At 49.8% G+C, this 22,088-nt stretch overlaps 1 protein-coding gene across 2 annotated transcripts in view; it reads right to left on the bottom strand.

Annotated features, from left to right (window-relative positions):
- The window catches only part of PPARD (peroxisome proliferator activated receptor delta), an 82,100-nt gene extending 62,013 nt beyond the window's left edge, over positions 1 to 20,087 (bottom strand). The window contains exons 1-2 of one of the 2 annotated variants that reach the window (XM_045772006.2): positions 19,947 to 20,087; positions 16,086 to 16,169 (exon numbers count right to left, since the gene is read on the bottom strand). The gene's annotated coding sequence lies outside the window, so the exon portion shown is untranslated. The remainder of the gene's footprint in view (positions 1 to 16,085; positions 16,170 to 19,946) is intronic. The other variant, XM_087858161.1, reaches the window with a different exon arrangement.
- Between the last annotated feature and the right edge of the window lie 2,001 nt (positions 20,088 to 22,088).

The following is a 22,088-nucleotide window of genomic DNA, read 5'->3' as shown; positions in this document are numbered from 1 at the left end:
AGGGTGGTGCTGGGACTAACTATTAATAGGTATAGGGTTTGTTTTGGGGGTGATGGGAATGTTCTGGAATTAGTGGTGATACAACAGAGTAAGTATACCAAAAACCACTGAACTGCACACTTTAAAGTAGCGAGTTTTATGTTACATGAAGTAGATCTCAATTTTAAAATGCTAGAGAAAGCTATAGAATGTAACATAAACCGGGTGCCTGGGTGGCTCAGTTGGTTAGGCATCTGCCTTTGGCTCGAGTCATGATCCTGAAGTCCTGGGATTGAGTCCGTGTTGGGCTCCCGGCTCAGCAAGGGAGTCTGCTTCTCCCTCTGCTCCTTCTCTCTCTCTCTCTCTCAAATAAAAAAATAAAACCTTAAAAAAAAAAAAAAAGAATGTAACATAAACCACTCACATTCTACCTTGTGGCTCAGTGATTCGAAAGCTTGTCCCTGTCCATGCCCTCTTGCCCTGCAAGGCAGCCTGTCTGTCTCCTCCACCCTCTGTGTGCCCCGGCACTCTCTGGCTGCTCACCAGCCCTTCATCGCTCCCATGACTCCCCACTTTCCGACTCTTGGGCAAGGCTTGCCCCTGCCTCACTAAACCCACCCCTTTTCTGGCGGGTCTCCACCTCCTACACAGACCTACCCAGGACCGTCTGGAGGCTGAGACACCAGCCCCAAGAGTCACCCCAGAGGAGTTGCCCAATGACCGGGACTGCAGTTACAAGCGTGTGTCAGCTGAGGGATTCGGTTTCACGTAGGAACTTAATTATAGCTCAGGAGTGGAGGGAGGGAGAGGGGCAGTGCAGGCTTGAGGGGACCCACAGGAAGCTAGCCTGCTCTGTGGCCCAGACAGTATCTGCCAGGTCACACCAGGACTGGGATCCGCAGGAAAACAAGTATGACCCAGGCAGGCCCACAGCAACACACAGCTTATGGAAATCATCCTGTTCATAATCATGAATTCCTAGCCCTGTCATGCAACACCAGCCCGTGTACAGACCAGAGTGGTCCAGAAAAAACCTGAGATGTCAACTCTCACTCACCCTCAGGGCTCAGATAGGCCTTTTCCTCACCTACTGCCAGGGACCCCATTTTACTCTGTAAGAAATAAAGGGGAGGCATAGCTTATTCCTCCCAGAATACCCCATCTTCAGTTTTCTCCCTGACTCTGGGCTGTTTTTCTAGAACGGAATCTGAGCTGTTGAGGATGCTGGGAACATCTTCCCTGTGCCTGCCACTATGCTCAGATCCCTGCCTACTGCCCAGTGAGGTGCCATGGAGCAGCTGCTAACACACAGGTGTCCGCAGGGCCGGGTCCACCACACCTGTCAAACCACCTGGCCCGGCACTGCCAGGCGGGGAAAGCAGACCAGGTGCAAGTTCACGGAAAGAGCAGGGCCTCAGTGGAGGAGCACGTCGCACTAAGACGTATTTCCTTCTCCCTGCTTCTGACCCATATCTGGGCTCCTTATTCTCTAGGCTTCTGCCTGGTCATCCCGCTTGCCCTCTCAGCGAGGAGTCCCCAATGCCATCTGCAGCTGCCCTGACCCCCCAACCTATCGTCCAATTCCTTCTCCTTGTTTCAGGACACAGCCAGGGACCCAGGCCCTCCTCTCTATAATTCTTCCCAAGCACCCCCCACACCCGGCCCAGGCACGATCCTTCCCATCTCCTGTGTACCTTTTTTTCTGAAATCATGAGAGGGTTCTCCCTAAAAGCCATGAAAAGAAACCTTCAGACTGGAGGCGGTATCCTTTCTGGGTTTTGTACGGAAGGAGAAAAAAAAAAGGCAGAGAAGTGAGGCATGGAGAGGGAGAGCAGACCGGCTAGGCAGATACCCGGAGAGGGAGAAACAGGCACTTTTTGCCCTCCGCCCTTTAAACCATCACAGCAATGAGCAATCATACAGTCCTTCCCAAACGCCTCCCTTTAGGCAAGATGCCTTTCTTTGCTCACTCACAAAGGGCAGGGAAGGTTAGAGAGCAGACAAAAGAAACCACCTGAAAAACGGGAAAGACAAGTCACAGAACTGAATGTTAAATAATATTCCCGTTTTCAAAGAAAACCAAGTAAGTACACACATAGTAAAATTTGAAAGAACATGGACTAAAATTTACAGCAGTCACAGGATTCTGTGATTATGTATGACTTTTCGTCCTTTCTCCGTGCTCAGCTGTATTTCCTTTTTTTACTGAAGTATAATTGACATACATTAGTTTCAGGTGTAACAACATAATGATTCAACATTTATATCCAATGCAAAAAGATCTCCACAGTAAGTCTAGTTACCATTTGTTATCATACAAAGTTACAAATATTTTTCCCCCTCTGGTGATGAGAACTTTTAAGATTTACTTTCCTACCAACTTTCAAATTTGTAATACAGCACCACTGACTATACTGCATGCTATCCATTCTATCCCCACGATTTAAGTATTTTTTAAAAAGATTTTATTTATTTGAGATATATACATAGAGACAGCGCGCACACATGCAAGGTAGGGAGGGGGCACGGGGAGAGGGACAAGCAGACTCCCCAGTGAGCAGGGAGTCCGACGTGGGGCTCGATCTCAGGACCTTGAGATTAAGACCTGAGCCGAAGGCAGATGCTTAACCGAATGAGCCACCCAGGCACTCCGATTTAAGTATTTTCTAATTCTCTATTATGAATAAGCACTATTTATATAATTAAAACATTTTAAAATAAATTAAAAACCACATCCATGGAAATGCTTGTGCCCGAATGCCAGCTCCACATCCCAAGAAACACTGCTTCCCAAATACCCATAACACTGGCCATTGGTGGTATCTGATGAGCTTCTAAGCCCCCCAAGTACAAGTTCCCAAAGATGTCTTTCACTGTTACCAGCTAAAGCAGCTTGCCAGTGACAAGCCCGTCCTTCAACACCTTGGGCCCAAGCACCCAAAATCACCTGGTAGTGTCTGCACTCATGGGACACGGGCCCTAACCCCTCCAGAGCTCACAACCCAAAGCCAGAGTCTCAGAAAGTGCAAAAGCAAACACAGGGACAGGGGCTACTGACATCCTCAGGTTGGAAGACCTCTCTTCCCAAGGCCCAGATAGGAGCTAGAGGGGGTGAACTGCGGGCAGCTGCCACGGGAATTACTCTGTGGGGTCCTGCAGGCAATCACTGACTACAGTCAACACCCACTACAGCCAACATCCAGATGGAAACAGGAGGACAACCAAGAGTCTTAAAGTCCTGTTCAGTCCAACCAACATCTACTGGCATCCATCCCGTGGAAGGAGCTGCCAAGGGTCCAGAGATATGCTAACAATAAAATAATCAACACCTAATGAGTGCCACAGCTGCGCCTTTACATGGATGAGCTCTTTTACTCCTCAAGTCATCCCCGAGGGGTAGGGTCTATGGTTATCTCCCCCATGTTACAGATGAGGAAGCCATCAAGGCCTAAAGTGACTTGCCCAAAGCTACCAACAGAGCCAGAACTTAGTCCCACGCATTCTGGCTCTTAACCAGTACCCCATATTCCCTCAAAGTTCTTAGCCTCGGAAAAAGCCAGTGAGCTAAAAATATAAAGAGTGCCACATGCTACTTCCTGTTCTGCTCCAGGGGAGAGCTCATTCCCTTCTGAGAAGCCAAAGAAACAAGGAGTGCAACTGTCCCTCTGTCCAGGATCCCCTGGGCCTACAGTGGACCTGAGGCGAGGCCATCAAAGCAAGCAGGTGAGCACAGTCCCCACAGCCCAGCCGAGGGCACCGTCAAGACGCCACCTATGCCTTCCCGGCACCCCAACCCCAGCCTCCAGCCAGGAAGTGGGAGCAGAGATAAAAATAGCTCTCTAAAAATAAACCAGGGATGGCAAGGTACAAGAAGGGGAAAAATACAAGGCCACTGCTGGTTTGAGCCCTGTGCCCTGCTGGTCTAGGTAGGGCCCACATTGCTGAGCAGGACAGGTACCCAGAGTCTTGATTTCTCCTTCAGCCTCTGCTCATGGCCTGCAGATACACACGTGCACACATTCCTAGTAGCCGCAGAGCCCACACTAACGTGACATGAGCAGGAAAAGCAGTCACTGAACTGAGAAGCACAGGGGTCCAAAGGGCTTAAACCTCAGGCCGTCATCTGTCAGGTGTGTGACAGAGCTGTTTAACCTCTGTGATCCCACACCTCATCTGTTAAATGGGTATAACCGCCTCTCGCAGGCTGGTGTGAGGGACAGTGAGCTCATCCACGGCGTGACGTCTGGCCCAAGGGAGAAGCCGAACAAAGGCAACGTCCCTCCCTTTCTTCCCTCCATACGTGCACAGCTGGGCCCCCTTCTCTCTCTTCTCTCCCTTCACCAGACTGAAAACGGGCTGATTGATCACTTGGATCAGAGACTGGTTTTCTTCCTCCTACAAGTCCCTTCCACTCTATATGCCTGGCCCACCAGTTGGCTGGTTATTTCTTCTGGTTCGAGGGGGGCTGCTCACTGCCTTGAAGCAGATCCAGGGAGACACTAAGCGCAGCCATTCTCAGAGCCTCCTCTTCCCACTGACCTGGAACAAGACGCTGCAGGGGCCTCCAGACCCTGCCAACATTTGGTTCTGCTCAGTGACCAACAAGACACTCTGCTGTGCTCGAAAGCAGGGAGTGTTCTTGGAAGCCAACACCAGTCTGGCCAGTCAAGCAGGTACTTTCCAAACTGGAAGAATTAGCTTCAACCAGCCATCCTCCTTAGGGAGGTCCCGCTGTGTGGTAATCAAAGACACAGTTTTACACACCTGGGTTCAAATCTCAGCTCTGCCACTTACTGGTTGTGCAGCTTTAGGTAACTTTCCTAACCAGTCTGAGCCTCAGCACTCTCATCTGTAAAAGGGGTGTGATGATTCCTACCTCTCAGGGTTGTGTGCATTAAACAAGCTGATGCATGGGAAATAATTAGCACAGTGCATTCGACACATGAGAGCCACAGCTTACTCGGCTCCTCGACAGCTACTGACTTCTGTTGGGAATAGGAAGGGGATTAGACACAGGTGAGCGCAGCTCTCAAAAGAAATCACAGTCCAAGCCCAGAATGTGCACAATAACTCCACCATAATATACTACGGTAGGTGCTGAGCCAGAGGTATGAGAAAGGAGCCTTACTCGACCCCAGTGGAGGAAGCGGAGAGAAAGAGGCATATGGAAAAGACTCCACCAAAACCAAAAACCTCCGTTCCTCAGCTGTCTCCACTAAGCTTCAACCAAAGGAAAGAGCAACAACTAGGAAAGGGGGCCTTAAGTTTCCTTCTCCAGATGGCTGACGCTGCCCCATGAAATGACTTCCCAGACAGGGCTCTGGTGTAGGTTAGTGCTAGGGCTACTCTGGGAAGCAAGCCACTTAGGCTGGCCATCCAGGCACTCTTCCGTCTGACAGTGCTCGGTGCTCACCTCTGCACAAGGCACTTGCCCATCAAGGAGCCAATTTCTGGGGAGACGATCTTTGATTGTGGCTAATGAACACACATCAGGACTGAGAACGTGACTGCGCATTGTAGCTGCTCCCTTGCAACTCAACGAGGTCTCTGACTCATCGAGAACATCAGAGGGATGGACCAGTTCTTTCTCACAATGGAAACAGAAGGCAGAAAGGAGGGCAAGGTTCAGGCTGCAGCCCACAAAGAGAAAGCAGCACAAGGACAGAAGCTCTGGGAGTGCTGGAACCAGCTCTACAATGTGCCCAGAGTGGGGGTACAAAAGTGAACCAAAAACAGATGGTCCTGGGGCACCTGGGAGGCTCAGTCAGTTAAGTGTCTGCCTTTGGCTCAGGTCATGATCTCAGGGGCCTGGGATCAAGTCCTACGTCTGGCTCCCTGCTTGGCGGGAGTCTGCTTCTCCCTCTGCCCCTCCCCCAGTTTGTGCTCCCTCTCCCTCTCTCTCTCTCTCAGACAAATAAATAAGATTTTTTTAAAAACAAAACAAACAGAACAGATGGTCCTGGTGGTATGTGAGAAGACGAGGCTACACTAGGCTTGCAGGGGACAGAGACGGGCCTTGGCCTGGGTGCAGATATGCCTACTGGGTCAGGGAATGGGCTAAAGAATGGATAAAATATTTTTCTGCAAGGTAACACACTGTAAGGATATGAAAGGCAAATTGTAAGTAGATGCTGTAAATACACGGGGACATTAAGATGCCAAAAAAAGAAACATCGCAGAAATCATACACTGTAATAGAATACAAATAAGACTGGAATAATACAATTTTGATTGGATGCATTCTGCAGTCTGAGAATTTGTTCACCTAGTGATTTTCACTTGGGAGATAGAAATTTATTATTGGTCAATTTGTTTATTACCAAGGATTTTTAATTTTTCAGTAACGATCGATTTGATGCCCTTAGTTAAAGCAGGGTCTGGGAAGAGTCACCTAGGACTACAAAATCAGGGACACAGGCATGGAGGATTTCATCTATGGAGACAATCTGTAACCGACCCCTAGATGACAATGAAGCTTACCATGAACTACCGACAGACTGTCATTTGGGAAAGTTGCCACAGCACCAGGACTGTCATGGGGTCACTATCCAGGGAGAGTGTGACTTTTCAAGCTGGGCTCACTTGACCTTTTGGGATCGGATACTTAGAAACCCAGAAAACACGGTGAGGACCTGGAGGCGGCAGAGTCCTGAGGATGGGGGTGGCCCCTCGCAGGAATGGGAGAGTCAAGGGCTCTGAGACAGGGCGGGGGGGGGGGCCGGGGGTGCTGGGAATCTAAGCGGTAACCATGCATGCACAGTGGCACTACCCTGTGCACCTTGTTCTCTTTTTCTGGCAGCCCTCAGACTCCTGGTGGAGCAGCTGGGGAGAAGGCAGGCTATGGGGCCGCTCCTGGGAGGAAGGGCACGGAGGTGAGTGAGCTGTTAAGAATTTCAGGTGGGCAACTGTGGGACCCACACTAAGTAGCCCAGGAAGAGTGGAGTGGGAGGAAGTAGCAGGCATGGGGGCCTGGAGGTCCTCATGGGGCTGAGGAGGAGGGTGACTGGAGCGAGGACCCCCAGGAAACACCGCAGAACTGCCTGGGGAGAGCAGAGAGGCCAACCTGCGTTTAAGAACACGGCTCCACACCACCACGGACAGTGGAGCTGCTTTTATTATTCAGAAAGAAGACGTTGCTTTCTTCCCCCCTTCTAATATTTTAAGTTGACGATATTTACCTGCTGATGTGGCCAGGGTAAGACGTGACAAATACTCCATGGAAAGGAATTGAGGAACACAGGCATAAAGACTGAGAGGGGCTGTGAAGAGGAGGAAAGGAGGGAAGAGGCCAAGGGCCAGGTGAAGTGAGAGACTGTACAGTTCTTCAGGGTCCACGGTCCCTGGCCACAGTCAAGTCTCTGACCTCATCTCCTTCTATGCTCTTCTCCCCTCACTCCACTCCAGCCACAGTGGCCTCCTGACTATTCCTCAAACACACCAGCCATGTTCCTGCCTCAGAGCCTTTGTACTTGCTTTTCTCTGCTTGTAAAATTCTTCCTACACATGGCTCGTTCTCTTTGAGCTCAAATAGTTCCTTCTCAGTGAGGCCTTCCTCAAGCCCTCTATTTAAAAGTGCCACTACTCTTTCCTGCCTTTTTAAAAAAGATTTTATTTATCTGAGACAGAGAGAGAGAGAATGTGCGCACATGCAAGCAGGGGGGAGGGGAAGAATCTCAAGCAGACTGCACAGAGCCTGACACCAGGCTCGAGCTCATGGCCCTGAGATCATGACCTGAGCTGAGACCAAGAGTCAGACACTTAACCAACTGAGACACCCAGGCGCCTCTTATTTTATTTTTTAAGTAGTCTGCACGCTGGGCTTAAACTTACGACCCTGAGATAATGACTTGAGCCAAAACCAAGAGTCGGACACTTAACTGGCTGAGCCACCGAGGCACCCCTCCTACTTTACTTTTTGATATAGCATTTACCAACATCTGACACACTAGTTACATAATTCTGGCTCTCTGCACGTTCTCCACCATAACCACCATGAGAGCATGAGACTTTTTTACCTGCTTTGTTCACTCCTTCAGCCCCAATGCCTAGCACGTAGGAGGTACCCGATAACTGCATATTAATGAGCGGAAGATGGAAGTGGAGTCAGATTTATCCTCAACAGTCGGAAAGAAACCCTTCTTTTTTTTTTTTTTTTTTTTAGATTTTTATTTAATTATATGACAGAGAGAGAGACAGCCAGTGAGAGAGGGAACACAGGAGGGGGAGTGGGAGAGGAAGAAGCAGGCTCCCAGCGGAGGAGCCCGATGTGGGGCTCGATCCCAGGACTCTGGGATCAGCCCTGAGCCGAAGGCAGACGCTTAACGACTGAGCCACCCAGGCGCCCCTGAAAGAAACCCTTTCTTACTCACCTGACTGAAGGTGTGGGGTGACTTCTAAAAGCAAGGATCAGACACTACCTGAGGCCTTCTCTTTTACTCCCAAGAACTCCCTAAAAAGGTTCCCCCAAAGAGCATATTGCTTCAAATATTAGTCTGGGAAAAGGCAGGACCTAGAATCTTGAACTGCCATAAAAGGGGTGCTCTAAGACTGCCTTGAAATAAGAATGAGGGCCAGCCAAGTCACCCCCTGGGCCTGGAGGCAAACGAGCCCTGGAGTGGTTTCCTATTGCCACTGTTACAAATGACTACAAACTTAGTGGCTTAAAACAAAACACATTTATTCTCTCACAGTTCTGGAGGTCAAAGTCCAAAATTGGTTCCACTCAAAATCAAGGTATGGGCAAAGCCACACTTCCTCCAGAGGCTCTTGGGGGGCATTTGCTTCCTTGCCTTCTCCGGGTTCTAGAGCTGCGTTCCTCACGCTCCCTGGCCTCTTCCTCCATCGTCAGAGCCAGCAGGGTCGCATCCCGCTGCAGCAGTCACACTGCCTTCTTCTGTATCGAATCCCCCTCTGTCTCCCTCTTCACAGGACACCCATGACTGCACTCACGCCCACTCAGATAATCCAGGATAATCTCCCCATCTCGAAATCCTTAAATTAATCGCATCTGCAAAGTCCATTTTGCCATATAAGGTAGCATCCACAGGTCCCAGGGGTTATAGCCTGGATATCTCCGGGGGCCATTACCCAGTCCACCACCATGGCAGACAGATTCCAAGAGTGTGGAAGAAACAGAGTTCAGACCTCTGGTCCACGTGAAGGAAGGATCAGAGCAGGAATCTTGGCAGTATCCTGGGCCAGGGTCTTTCTTTTGCTATCATAGCTTGCTATTATCTAAGGGGTGGGGAATTAATTTCATGGAGCTGAGCAGTTTGGCCTCTGGAGGGCCTCCTGAGGGGAGAAGGATAGTCTCCAACCTGGAGCCTCCAATGGCCCACGAAGGAGACCATCCTGAGATGCAGGTGCTGAGGGCCAAGGGGACCTACCAGGATCTCTGGACTGTCCTGACGGCTTCTGCAGGAGGGGAAGCTGAAAAGAAATGGTCTGGACCAAACAGACAAACTCACAATCAGGAATGGCAGGTAAGTCTTCTCTCATGAGAACTGCCTTCGCTAGAGGGTTCTGAGAACCGACGTGGCTTCGGAGAGGGGAGAAAGACTGCTGTGATCAGACCACCAGATCAGCTGGTAATGTCTGACGCTGTGACAAATTACCAACTCTATTCTACACGGCACCTCTGCGAGCTGTAGGAAGGTGGTTTTGGCCCAGACACTGAAATACTTGGAAAAGACATGATAAACCCAAGCACTCCAGGACATTGCTTTACACCTTGGACGCTGTCCCTCTGTTGCGTAGATCTCCTATGGCTTCTTACTTAGTTGGAACGTTCTAGCTCATTATGAATTTTTCACTCCTCCCCATAGCCCTCGAGGGCCCAGTGAGATGACTGAGGAGGAATCATTTCCAATGTAAGAGCTGCATGCTTACTGTATTGGTTCTACTGATGTGATGTTCACCAGTGGACCCAGCTGGCCAGAAATATTTAGTGGGCAAAGCAATAGAGCAGTGGCTGTCAACCATGGGTGAGTTTAATCCCTAGAGGGTATGTGGCAATGTCTGAAGACATTCTCGGTTTTCACAACTGGTACGGGGAAGGGGGGCAGGAGCAGTGAGGTGCCACTAACATCTAGTGGGTATAAGCCAGGGATGATACTAAACATCCCAACAATACACAGACAGCCCACTCAATAGAGAATCTCCCAGCCCCAAACGTCTATAGCGCTGGGGATAGTGCTATAGAAACCCGGTGCTTAAGGAACTCGAACTGGCGGTGAAGACAGTAGAGTGAGAGTCATGAACAAGGCAATGCTGGAAGCAATTAAGGGAAAATGAGGAAAGCATACCTCGTTTGCTTGTTTGGAAAAGGGGATGACAGGTAAAGCTCTGGGTTCTGGCAAACTGAAGGACGGCCTGTTCGTGAGCAGAGAGCAGGCGTGCAGACTGTTGCATATGTGGGGTGGCCTGCTTGGCTACAGCTGCCATTGCGAGAGCAAAGTTGGCCTGTACTTCCATTGCAGTGGTAGCCAAGTAACTGTGAGCCTCTGAGGTTACAACTCTTGGATGAGGGAAGTGCCAGAAGCAGTAGTAAGGCAAGGATCAAGGAGTTACAGAAGATTAGAAACGAAGGTTTGTAGGCACCTATTAGTCTAACAGTAGAGAAATGAACTTTAGCACGAAGTGGTTTTCCCACAACACCGGGAGCCTCTCCCTGCAGTACCCTTCCCATGGGAGAACTCTTTCACAGGCATGTCACTATGAGCCGTGGAGAATTCGCCAATGGTCCCCAGAGAGCTGCTGAGATGATGACAAGGGTGGAAGTTAGGCTTTGAAGATTGGACTTGGTGGGGGGAAGAAGGGGTGTCATGATGCACTGCCCTGAACACCAGCTGTTGAACAGAACCTGCAGACTCCCCCACACCGAGGCTGGGCTCCCGGGGCCACAGCCTGTAAATCAGGGAAGGAACTGTTTCAGACAGGCATTTCTTTCTGAGCGCCCCACCTCAGAAGAAAGGGGACAAACCAGCACTGAATGAGGTTCATTTCAATCATTAAGTCCGGAGAGCGAAGAGTCCCCCCCAGGTCTGTCCAACAGCAAATCTGTTCCAACTCTTCCCATGGCCTCTCCATAGACACAAAAGTCAGAGACAGGGTAATGGTGGGGGGTGCTGAAAGCCAGAGGCCAGGGCCTCAGAGAAGCACAGGAGCCGGCTCTCCCCCAGCTCTGCAGTCCGCCCAGAGTCGTCCCCCAACCTCTAGCAGTTCTTCCGATTTTGACCTCCTTCAAACTCCTTTTGCTCTTTGCTCCCCTTAAGCCCCTTCTTTCTCCCTCTCCCTACCATTCGCGAATTTGTCCCCCTCTTTCTTGCTCTCACTCTTCTCCTCGCTTCCTAGTGGTCTACGAGCACAAAACTGGAGTGTATTTGAAACATCGTCCGCGGCTGTACGTGAGGCTTTAGCTTTCCCTTGCTTTTTCTTTTGACAACTTATGATTAGGGGCTCCTGGGTGGCTCAGATGCTTCAGCATCAGACTCTTGGTTTTGGCTCAGGTCGTGATCTCAGGGTTGGGGACTGAGCCCCGTGTCAGGCTCTGTGCCGAGCATCGAGTCTCCTTGAGATTCTCCCTCTCCCTCTGGCCCCCTCAGCTCACACACGGTCTGTCTAAAATAAAAAAAGAATGATTAACTTCTTATCGTGTCTTGACGATAAAGCCCAACTTGAGCTGCCTTCCACCTTTTGCGGAGCTTTTGATCTCTCTCACGATCGGCATCCCTAAATAAGGAAGGGGAGGGATTCCTCCAGCCCTGCTCTGGGTACTTAATCTGTGTGGCTGAAAGACTGAAATCAGTAACTTTAACAACCACCAGAAGAACCCAGATTTAATGTGAGGAAGAATTTCCTTACACTCAGACTACTGCAACAGTCTCCTACCTAACCTCTCTCCCTCCGTTCTTCCTCTACTCAATCCACCTTTATGCAATGTTAACAAGGAATGGTTTTTCCTTGCTCCCAAACCATCAGTGGCTACCCACTGCCCCAAAAACATGCAGTGCAAATTCCTTCACCTGGTATTCAGCCTGCTTAGAACTGCCTAACAAAGGTGGTCGCCAGGAACGGAAACTGTGAGGAGGTGTACTTTTCTTCTGGAAGTGTTACTCAGATACAGGCCAGGCTACCTCACATAGGGATGCTCAAAAGTAGTAGCACTGCTCTCCAAGGAGCCTTCTCTCCCTCCCAGTGAACCATGTCTCTTGGTATTCATACCCTTGTATAGCCCTTTGAATCTGAACGAGTCCTGTGACCAAGAAAAGACAAAGGAATTGACACCGTGTCACTTGCAAGCCTGGGTCATAAGAAACCTTGCCCTTTGTGCCTGGATCTCTCAGTATGTTCACTCTTAGGGTGCTTCTGCTTGGAATCCAGCCACCACGCTGTGAGAAGCCCAAGGCACATGGAAAGGCCACAGGTAGGTACTCTAGTCAACAGCCAGCATCAAGTGCCAGCCATGTGAGCGAGCCAGTGTGGATGTCCAGCCCAGCTGAGCCTCCACACGACTCCTGCCCCAGCCTCTGTCTGACTAAAGCAATATACCCTGAGAACTGCCTTTGATGAGTCCAGTCAACCCAAAGAACCATGAAAGATAGTAAAGTTCCAATTTTGCTTAAGAATGTTCTAGACAAGGGGCCACTCGGTAGCTCAGTCAGTTGAGCACATGGCTCTTGATTTCGGCTCGGGTCATGGTCTCGGGTGGTGGGGTCAGGGACCCACGCACTCAGCAGGGAGTCAGAGCCTGCTTGAGGTCCTCCCCCTCTTGCTCTGCCCCTCCCCCTGCTTGTGTGCTAAGATAAATAAATAAATCTCAAAAAAAAATGTTCTATGAGACAATAAAAATTAACTTTATTAAATCGTGACCCTTAAGTACATGTCTTTTAAATACTCTTTGTAACAAAATAAGAGTCACGTGGTTGCCTCGAGAAAAATTGTGAGATTTAGTTGCAAGCTAAACTAGTCATTTTTTTCATGAAACAACATTTTTACTTGAAAGAAAAGAGTAATACCTTATAATTATTTAGACTTTGAATATCTGACAGACTTTTTCTTGAAAATGGACATTCAATTAAAAAACCTGACAGTATGCGGGCACCTGGGGGGCTCAGTCAGTTATGTGTCCTCCTTATAGTTTTGGCTCAGGTCATGATCTCAGGGTCATGGGATCCAGCCCTGTGTCAGGCTCCGTGCTGAGTGGGGGAGTCTGCTTGAGATTCTCTCTCTGGCTCTCCCTCTCCCCCCCCCCACGCTCTTTCTCAATAAATAAAATCTTTTAAGCAAACAAACAAAAAACCCGACAGTATGTTACCAGTGATAAAAATCAAGCTTTCAAGAGAAAATCTAAATTATGGAAACTTGTATCCACCCCTCTGAGCTTGACAGCTTCCCAACACTTGAAAGCTTTTCTGTTGCTATCAGTGGTATTAATATGATTTGTTGATATTGTAAAATGAAATATGTCAACATTTAGAAGATTTATATGACTCAGTGAACCAATATGTTCTGGTGAGCAACTTAAAGTAAAAGATTCATCTAAAGTATACGATTGACCAATGGATTTTAATGTTACAAAATATGAAAACTCCGTTGGTAAGGTTTCAGACTCCACATTCCAACTAACCTTTAAGAAACTACCACTTGTTCAGTTTTGGTATCATATCAAAGAAGAATATCCACAATTATCTGCAAAAGCTATTAAAAGCTATTACCCCTCTCTTTCTCAACAACCTATCTGTGTGAGGGCCAGATTTTCTTCATAGCCTTCAAATAAAACAACATATCTCAAGAGACTGAACACTGAAGCAGTTATGAGAATCCAGCTGTCTTCTATTAAACCAGACATGAAGAGATCGCCAAAAATGTAAAACAACACCACTTCTCTCAACTTTGTTTTGAGAATTAGCTATTTTTTTCTTGAAAATGTCATTTGTGGTAAATGTCATGGGTTTATTATTATATTAAATGAGTTAATAAGTTAGTAATTTAAAAAAATTCCTTGGTTTTTAGTTTCTACTATGGTAAACAAAAGTTCTTGGGTCCCTAATAATTTTTAAGAGTGTAAAGGGGGCTTGAGGTCAAAAAGTCTGAGAATCACTGTTTATGACATTCTAAAGTTGACTTCAGGGGCGCCTGGGTGGCTCAGTCAGTTAAGTACCTGTCTTCAGCTTAGGTCATGATCCCAGGGCCCTGGGATCGAGCCCCACATCAGGCGAGCAGGAAGCCTACTTCTCCCTCTGCCCGCAGCTCCCCCTTCTTGTGCTCTCTCTGACAAATAAATAAAAACTTAAAAAAAAAAAGTTGACTTCAAAATAAACTTTCTTTCAAGGCCTCATCCGAAACCCAATTTCTTCAGGGACAAAGCTGATCCAAAGAGATGATCTGCTCTTTTAATGAGCACCCCTGGGGCGCCTGGGTGGCTCAGTTGTTAAGCGTCTGCCTTCGGCTCAGGGCATGATCCTGGCGTTCTGGGATCGAGCCCCGCATCAGGCTCCTCCGCTGGGAGCCCGCTTCTTCCTCTCCCACTCCCCCTGCCTGTGTTCCCTCTCTTGCTGGCTGTCTCTCTCTCAAATAAATAAATAAAATCTTTAAAAAAAAAAAAAAATGAGTATCCCTGCCCATGTTCTCAGTACCCACCAGCTCTCTTCATATTTTCAGAATCTTTTTGTGCATATGCCTTCTCTCCCCAACTAGACTCCACACACTTGGGGGGTGAGGGGGAGCAGCCAAGGACCGTTATCTGAAACATCTGTCACAGGACCTGACCCATCTATTGGTGCCTCAGATGGGAAAGATTAAGATAACGACCAAACCATAGCCTTCTGAGATTAGTGCTGAAAAATCTGATAAAGCCCTAGTCTCACCTTTGCCAGTGGAAACTAAGAAACAAAACTTCTCGCTGGGACTGGGAGATCAAAGCCCAGATATAAACCGGACAAGTGAGCCTGGACATGTACAACTGCCACCACCGTGGCCAGCTGCTGCTGGAACGAATGACAAAGCAATGAACTCAGTAGCTTTCCCTTCTACGCGATCCCTTCTCGGGGAACCTCAGCAGCCTCCCACACCCCCCTTCTTCCTCATTCACATCTCCTTCAGAGGAAGGACTGGGTATGGGTTTGACAACAGGAGGGGCCCCTGCCTGAGGCCTTCCTGCAAGATCCACAAACGACCTGACCCCCACAGACTGACAGACATACGGGCTCAGCACCCTGTCTGGCAACAGGAAAACCCACAGGGTGTTGAAGGCAGAGAAAGGGAAGTGAAGCCCATAAACAGCTGCTGGAACCACTGAACTTCGGAGATGAAAACAAATCAGACAGGAGCCCGTGTTTCCCCTGGCCCCCAGCAGGGGCCTCACCACAGCCCAGCCTCCCAGAGAGTTGAGACAATGAACATCGAATCCCCTGCAGCTCCCCTTCTGAGAGTTTATAAAATCCGTCAGGCATCCTGAGAACAAACAGGGAAACAGTAATGAGAGGCCCAGAGCGTTGTTCAGACTCTGGTGAGGACTTGCTACGCCAGCAGAGATGGAAGAAAAAACCCTTGTGTATTATGCTCAGATCGCATACGTGCCAATGAACTTCGGACCCATTAGGCAGGGACTAAATCTGTTTTTTCTTTTTGCTATCAGCATTTCCCAAGTGTCTAGTACTGTGCCTGGTACATAGTAGACACTCAGCAATGTCTATTGCATAAATGGAAGGGAATGACACCATCGTTGTGGCCTGGCACCCATACGGACAGAGAAGAAAAGTTTCTACACTGATTCATTCAACAAATATTTAGCATCTCCTCAGAGCTAGGCAGTCCTAGACACAAGAGGAAACAAAATAAGTCCCAGCCCTTGTGGAATTTATGTTTTAGTCGGTGTAAAGGTGAGGAAATCTCAGTGCTCCCCCAAAAATACATAAGCCATAGACATTTAATAATTATTTACTAAGTGCCCACTATGGGGAAGTGATAAGACCAAATGTTATGATAGGCACCTGGGATCTGGGAACTCAGCCCCAGTGAAATTGTTTCATCGTTTAGGCCAGGATCCTAAACCCGGCATGCCTCAGTCAGTTGTCAGAGGTCCTGTGTGAGGAAAATGGGATTACCTCTTCGGTGCGTCTGTCCTCATCTATTGGTGAACAGAAGCCACTGCGTGAGTATCACGTGCATGCCCAAAACACCACGCAACGCTGCAGGACAGAAAGAGACCAACACCTTTAGCTGAGAGGCACCAGGGGTCAGAAAAGCAGCATCCATGTTCTAATTCAACACTAAGGCTCCAAAACTGCTCCTAGGTAAGCTGGCTCCTTCTTTGTCCCTCACACGCACAGCCTGAGATGTTGTTCTTCTGAGCCCGAGTTAGCAAAGATTTCCCGATCCTGGAAGTAGTCTGCTCATTTCCGAGTAAGCAGACACCGGCTTTGCTGATTTTACAGGGGTGAGGCAGAAGGAGCTGGCAAAGTGAAGAACGACCTGGAGCCCAACATCCCCCACAGGTGGCAGCTCAGACATGGAGATGCCCTGAGTCATGCTTGAGTCCTTCACCGAAGCCCTGTGGCAACAGGACTAGAGTCACACCCGAATCACCAGCCTCAGAGCAACGAAGGCCAGGAACCATCTGCCAAGAAGACCCACATGGCTGAAACCTGATGCAAGGGGCCATCTCCTCCCTGCCAGGCTTGAGCAAGTGCCCAGCTCTCCTCTGACATGGTGAAAGGCAGCTGCTGCAAGTGGCTCCTCCCCCTGGACCCAAGGCACAGCAAGATGCTCAGGGACATCACACCATCTGCAAGAAGCAGCCACTGCGCCATCTGGGACAACGGGGCACAGACGAGGGCAGCACACACAGAACTTCTGACATGACACAAGTCGGAGCCTGGCGGGACAGACAAAGTCCGTGGAGACGCTGGGCGGGGAGGAAGAAGAGAGTGACCCCAGCATGGACAGTGCAGGGCAGTGGGGCAAGTCCTGGCACTTCCAGGCCCTACTCCAGCACTGGAGGCAGGGCCTGCAATTTAGCTCCCCGCCAGCAGGGAACACCCTGGGAGGGGCCCGCAGTGACAGGCTCTACAGCTGAAGCAACAGGTCCGACTCCTTCTGATCAAAAGGAGCCGCATTGTCCCAGGACGTGCCGGGATCTGCAGGCCCCCAGGACAGCTTGCACAACAGCCAGAATGGCTGCATCTGTCCAAAGCAGAAGGCTACATGCTTCCCAGGCCAGTGAGCAACCCTGGTTAGCCTCTATCAGGCCCTTAGGGAAGAGATCTGAGGAACCACAGATGGGGTAAGGGCCGTTCTTCTTGAAGGGCAGAAGCATACACCAAAGGAGTAAACAGTGGTGGAGAGGCAAGAAAGAGCCAAACAAAAAGAACAGTTCATTAAACTAAGGAGCTGATGGGCTACCCCCCTTGTAGAATAATGTCAGGGGCCTGACTGCTCACACCTTTGAAAAAGACAGAGGGCTGACCCAAACTCTGCAAAACTCACCGAATGGGAACTGGCCATCGATAACCCTGACCATCCACCAAGGCCGCAGGGTGGATAAACCGCAAGAAGCTATCCAGCCAGAGTTGGTGGGGCCCAAGCTGCTCCCTAAGGACTGGGCTCCACCTCTTCTTAAGCCCCTCTTCCCTACGGCCTCAGTGGAGAGTACCACTGATGGGTATGCAAAGGCAGAGGAGTAGCAAACCTCTCAAAAAAGTCAGGTGAAGTCCTTGGGAGTCAGAGATGGGGTAACTTACTGCCAAACACACGACCTCAACTTCATCAGAATGACCCATTAAAACCCTGGATGGATGCTCTTCATGAGAACAAGGGACCCCTTTTGGTTCATTCTGCCCAAATCCCACCCAAGTACTACTTAGGAAGGGGCTCAGGGGTCAGTGGAGAGAGGACTGGCTCAGACATCCACAGTCTTATTCCTTTCACAGAAAAGGGTCAGTGCACAAGAGGGTTCCAAAACTTTAAAGTCTGGTCGAAGCTGGTTCACTTGGCTCTCCACCACAGCTCCTGAAGGTTGCCAATTCTGTGTCCAATTCTGGCTCAAAGACAGAGAGCACAATCCTCAAAAGAGGAGACCTAGAAACCTGGAGCCAGGTGAAACAACAGGCCTTCATTTCTAAACGTGAGAGTGGGTCATGCTTTCAGAATCCTCCAAGATCAGACTGGGCAGAAACAGAGGATAATGTTATTTCCTAAAGATCTCTCCAGGGGACCAAAGCCAAATAAAGGAGCTCACATTGAAGGCATCTGAAAAGAAATTTCTGCCCGACAAGAAGGTTAAACCCCCCCACACACCAGGAAGGCGGTGGGCTCTCTTGGCCCCAGAGAAGATATTTCTGTGACTAGAAGCCACTCAAATTCCTGACACCGTCTGACTAATGCAGCCCCACCACCTCCCCAGGCAGATATCCACCGACAGGGAAAGGATAAGAACTTAGGGTCAGCCTCCCTCTTGGATCCCCAGGAAATTAAGCTCTCAAGGAAAATGGGAGGGAGAAGAACCTTCGAGAGAACCTGCTCAGTGACTCATATCAGAGGCCCTAACATCCAGTGGATCAGAGATGCACGAGTGAAAATCAGAAGCTGGTTCAGGTGACCAGTAACAAATAGGACAGATGCCTGCCAGCCCCAGGGCTATCGGGCTAGCAATCTATTTCAAAACTCAAGTAGGAAAAAAATGTCTTGGAGTCAGTACAGAGGAAAAAGGTTAAGGCATTCTCTGGGGCACAACTTCTGGAGACTCCTCTTAGCTCTTCGGGATGGGGCACAGGGTGGAGGGTGGGAGTGAGGGCAGAGATAATCTGGAGTATCATGGTATAACTGTGCTTGGTACATCCAGAGTGGAAAGACACAGAGCCCTGTTTCCTGGAAGGGGAAAAGAGTTGGATGAGGCCTCCAGCCACCCCTGGCACACACCCAAGTCAGCGGCTGCTCTCTCCCCAAGGGTTCCTGGAAGTCAACAGACCCATAAAGGGGAAGTATTAAAAAGCTGAGATTAGAATGGTCTACAAATTGGACACCATCCCTGATGCAACACCCAAGTAAATGCCCCCACACAGACATGCCTGATACTTACCACAGCCCTTACTTCAATCAGGGGCGGGACACCCCCCACCCCACCCCACCCCATTGATATCTCAATAGCAAGTCAAGGGAAAGCAGAGTAGTGTGTGGAGCTAATGCTTCTCCCTGAAGTAGAGGCAAGGGACTGGGAGGGAATGGGAGGCAGGTGACAGGAATGCAGGGGACAAGGCTTAATCAGAAGGAAATTAGAGAGACAGGCAAAAATAGGGCCTCTGAGGGTAGCCAGGGTAGAAGGGACTTAGGTAGACAGGGATTGCTGGCAAAGGGCTGAAAAAAAACTAGTAACACCGCGAAGATGACGGGAGCCTTAATCCTGAGAGGGGTCAGGCAACGGGGGAAGGAGGGGAGAGTGTTGGGAAAAGAGGGCAAAGACAGAGAGCTCAAGGATGGGAGGACGAAGGCAGGAGATAAAGATAACAAGACAGAGAAGATTCCCCAAGGAAACCCTGGGTAGAGAGGGCAATGGTTCTGGAGACACCAGAGAAGGGATGAAAGAAGAGCTCGGAGGCAACGGCAGGGAATGGGAGAGGACCCCGAGCCTCAGACCCTGCTCTCGGACACAGAAGTGGGAGGAGACGGAGCCACTAGGCCCAAGAGGGGGCACAGAGTCGGGTGGGGGAGGCCCGCAGTTCGGGCTCAGTGATGGGTGTCCAAAAGGCCGGGGGCTTAGGGGCGGCGGGGCGCCAGGAGAGCCACAACCCACCGCGGACCGGCCGGGGCCGGGGTCTCGGGAAGCCGCAGCGGCTCGGCCCGCGGACCCCTGCCGCTCCCCCCATCCCACTCCCCGCCGGGCCTCGCGCCCCGGCCCCGTGGGCCGCCTCAGCCCGGGCCCGCCGCCTCCTTCTGCCGCTTGCCTACCGCTTCCCCCGACCCGGACTGACCTGTCCTGGCCGCCTCCCGCGCCGCCGCTGCCGTCCCGCAGGCTCCGCAGGATCCTCCGAAGCCTGCCAAAACTTTTCCCATTAATCCCCAGCTCCGCGGCGGCCGCGGCGTCACACGCTGCGCGGGCCGGACCCGCCCCCACCATCCTGACGTCACCGCGCAGCTCGGGGCCGCCCCCTTCTCTCCGCGCCCCCTTCCGCCCCGGCCGGGGCCAATCACCGCGCGTTCTGGAGACTCCCCTGATTCTGCACTCCGCCCACCGCACGCTACCCAGGGCCCGCCTGCAGCGCCCTCTGGTGCGGGATGCGGGCGCGGCAGCTGAGGGAGGAGCAGGGAGGAGGAGGATGTTCCAGGGCCAGTAAAACAAGCCCTGCAAGTATCACAAAAGGGAATTTAAAGCTGGAAGGGAATTTAGAGGTCGTCTAATACAGCCTGCACGTCCTTCCACTGAAGAAACAGTCCCAGAGAAAATGAGTGACTTGCAGTGAGAAGCAAGGCTGGCGTTAGAACCTGGGTCTCCAAACTCCTCTGGAGGAGTCGGTGCTGCCTAATTTAATGAAAGGGCTTTCTTCCCTTGACAGGCTTCTGCGACTAGAAATTTCTGGTTATGGAGTTTTTACCTATCTTCCTAGGTACTTATGTAATATTCTTGCTCAACTAAATGGGGAGCATCCTCCTTACTGTTGTAGCAAGTTTGCTCTTGCTTCCTAATCCAGTTTTTCTAGACCTGGGAGGGACCTGTTATCCCAAACCTGTCCCTTCAGATATACCATAAAAAGATACCTAGCAGCTAGGAGACGGTATGAAAGCAATTGGGTCTGTCATCTGGCGAGGAACAAAACTTGACTCACAGGTATGAGCAATGAACTCCCTTCTCAACACCATCTTTAAAGTCAAGGTTACCTCTTTACTCTCGAATACATTCCTCAGGCCACACCCTCAGATGTCTGGAGGATAGAGCCCTGAGGGATTTTTTTTTTCTGCTTCTCTCTCTCTTTTGTACTTTTTGAAATAAATGTGCATTACTTTTGTAATTCAGACGTCAACCTCCTTGCCCTTCGAGATAGAAGTAAGAGTAAATTGTGGAGGTCAAAGCCTCCCCTAGATTTCAGCAAATTTCTGGGGATTTGTGTTCTTCTAAATCTCGCTGCCTCCAGGCTCTTGTTTCTGCCCGGCTGTTGCAGTGGTACAGTTCAAAAATGTAGAGATGGAAGTCAGCCCTTCCTGAGGACTGCCCACACATCTTCCCACACTGAACATTCATGGGCGAGAAGACCGTTAGGATGCTTTGGGCCCCAGAGCAGGGTCACATGATGCATCGCAAACAGTTTAGACTCACACACCAGACATTCTTTAGAGTCTTTTCTGAACAATCCATTTGATGTTTTCTAACTGGCCCTTCGCCGCTTAGGGTCTTGCCCTCTTCCGAATCCCTACCTCTCCTCCCTGCCCCAACATTCTCTCCTCTAGCCCACCTTCTCTGGAGTAAAATTCTTCCTGATTTCCAGGCAGATAGAGAACTTAACCCTATTCTTCATTGCTAGGGTTCCTGCTAGCACTCATGCCCTAAAGATCTTACTTTCTACCCCTAAGAGGCTTATGTCTCATAATAAAAATAGCTCCCTTCCTAAGAGAAATTCTGGGAGTTCTCTCAAGATATTATATGTTCCACCTCATTTCATTTTTATATTAAAAAGATATATAGAGAGTATTATATTTAATAAGTACGTATTTCATATCGAGACCACATAATTCCATTGCTCATTGTGATATTATTTAAAAAACAAAAACCTGGAGCTAAGGTCATTGTCAACAACAGAGAAACGTTTAGTAAATAATGTTGTATGCTCCTGATGGGATATTTGCTCTGTAAAGTTGGAAAAAAAGGGGGGGAATGTTATGATATGATATTAAGCGGGGAAAAGCAAAATCTGATGACATATATAGCTATGTATACTGTTTGGGAAACAAAAAAGGATAGAAAAAAGCTGAAAGATGGGGCGCCTGGGTGGCACAGCGGTTAAGCGTCTGCCTTCGGCTCAGGGCGTGATCCCGGCGTTCTGGGATCGAGCCCCACATCAGGCTCCTCCGCTATGAGCCTGCTTCTTCCTCTCCCACTCCCCCTGCTTGTGTTCCCTCTC

The sequence above is a fragment of the Ursus americanus genome, chromosome 32, assembly GCF_024610735.1.
Source record: "Ursus americanus isolate L20-20 chromosome 32, mUrsAme1.1.p, whole genome shotgun sequence".
Classification (NCBI taxonomy): domain Eukaryota; kingdom Metazoa; phylum Chordata; class Mammalia; order Carnivora; family Ursidae; genus Ursus; species Ursus americanus.
Note: the sequence above shows the minus strand (reverse complement) of the source record. Positions and strands in the feature narration are given on the sequence as shown.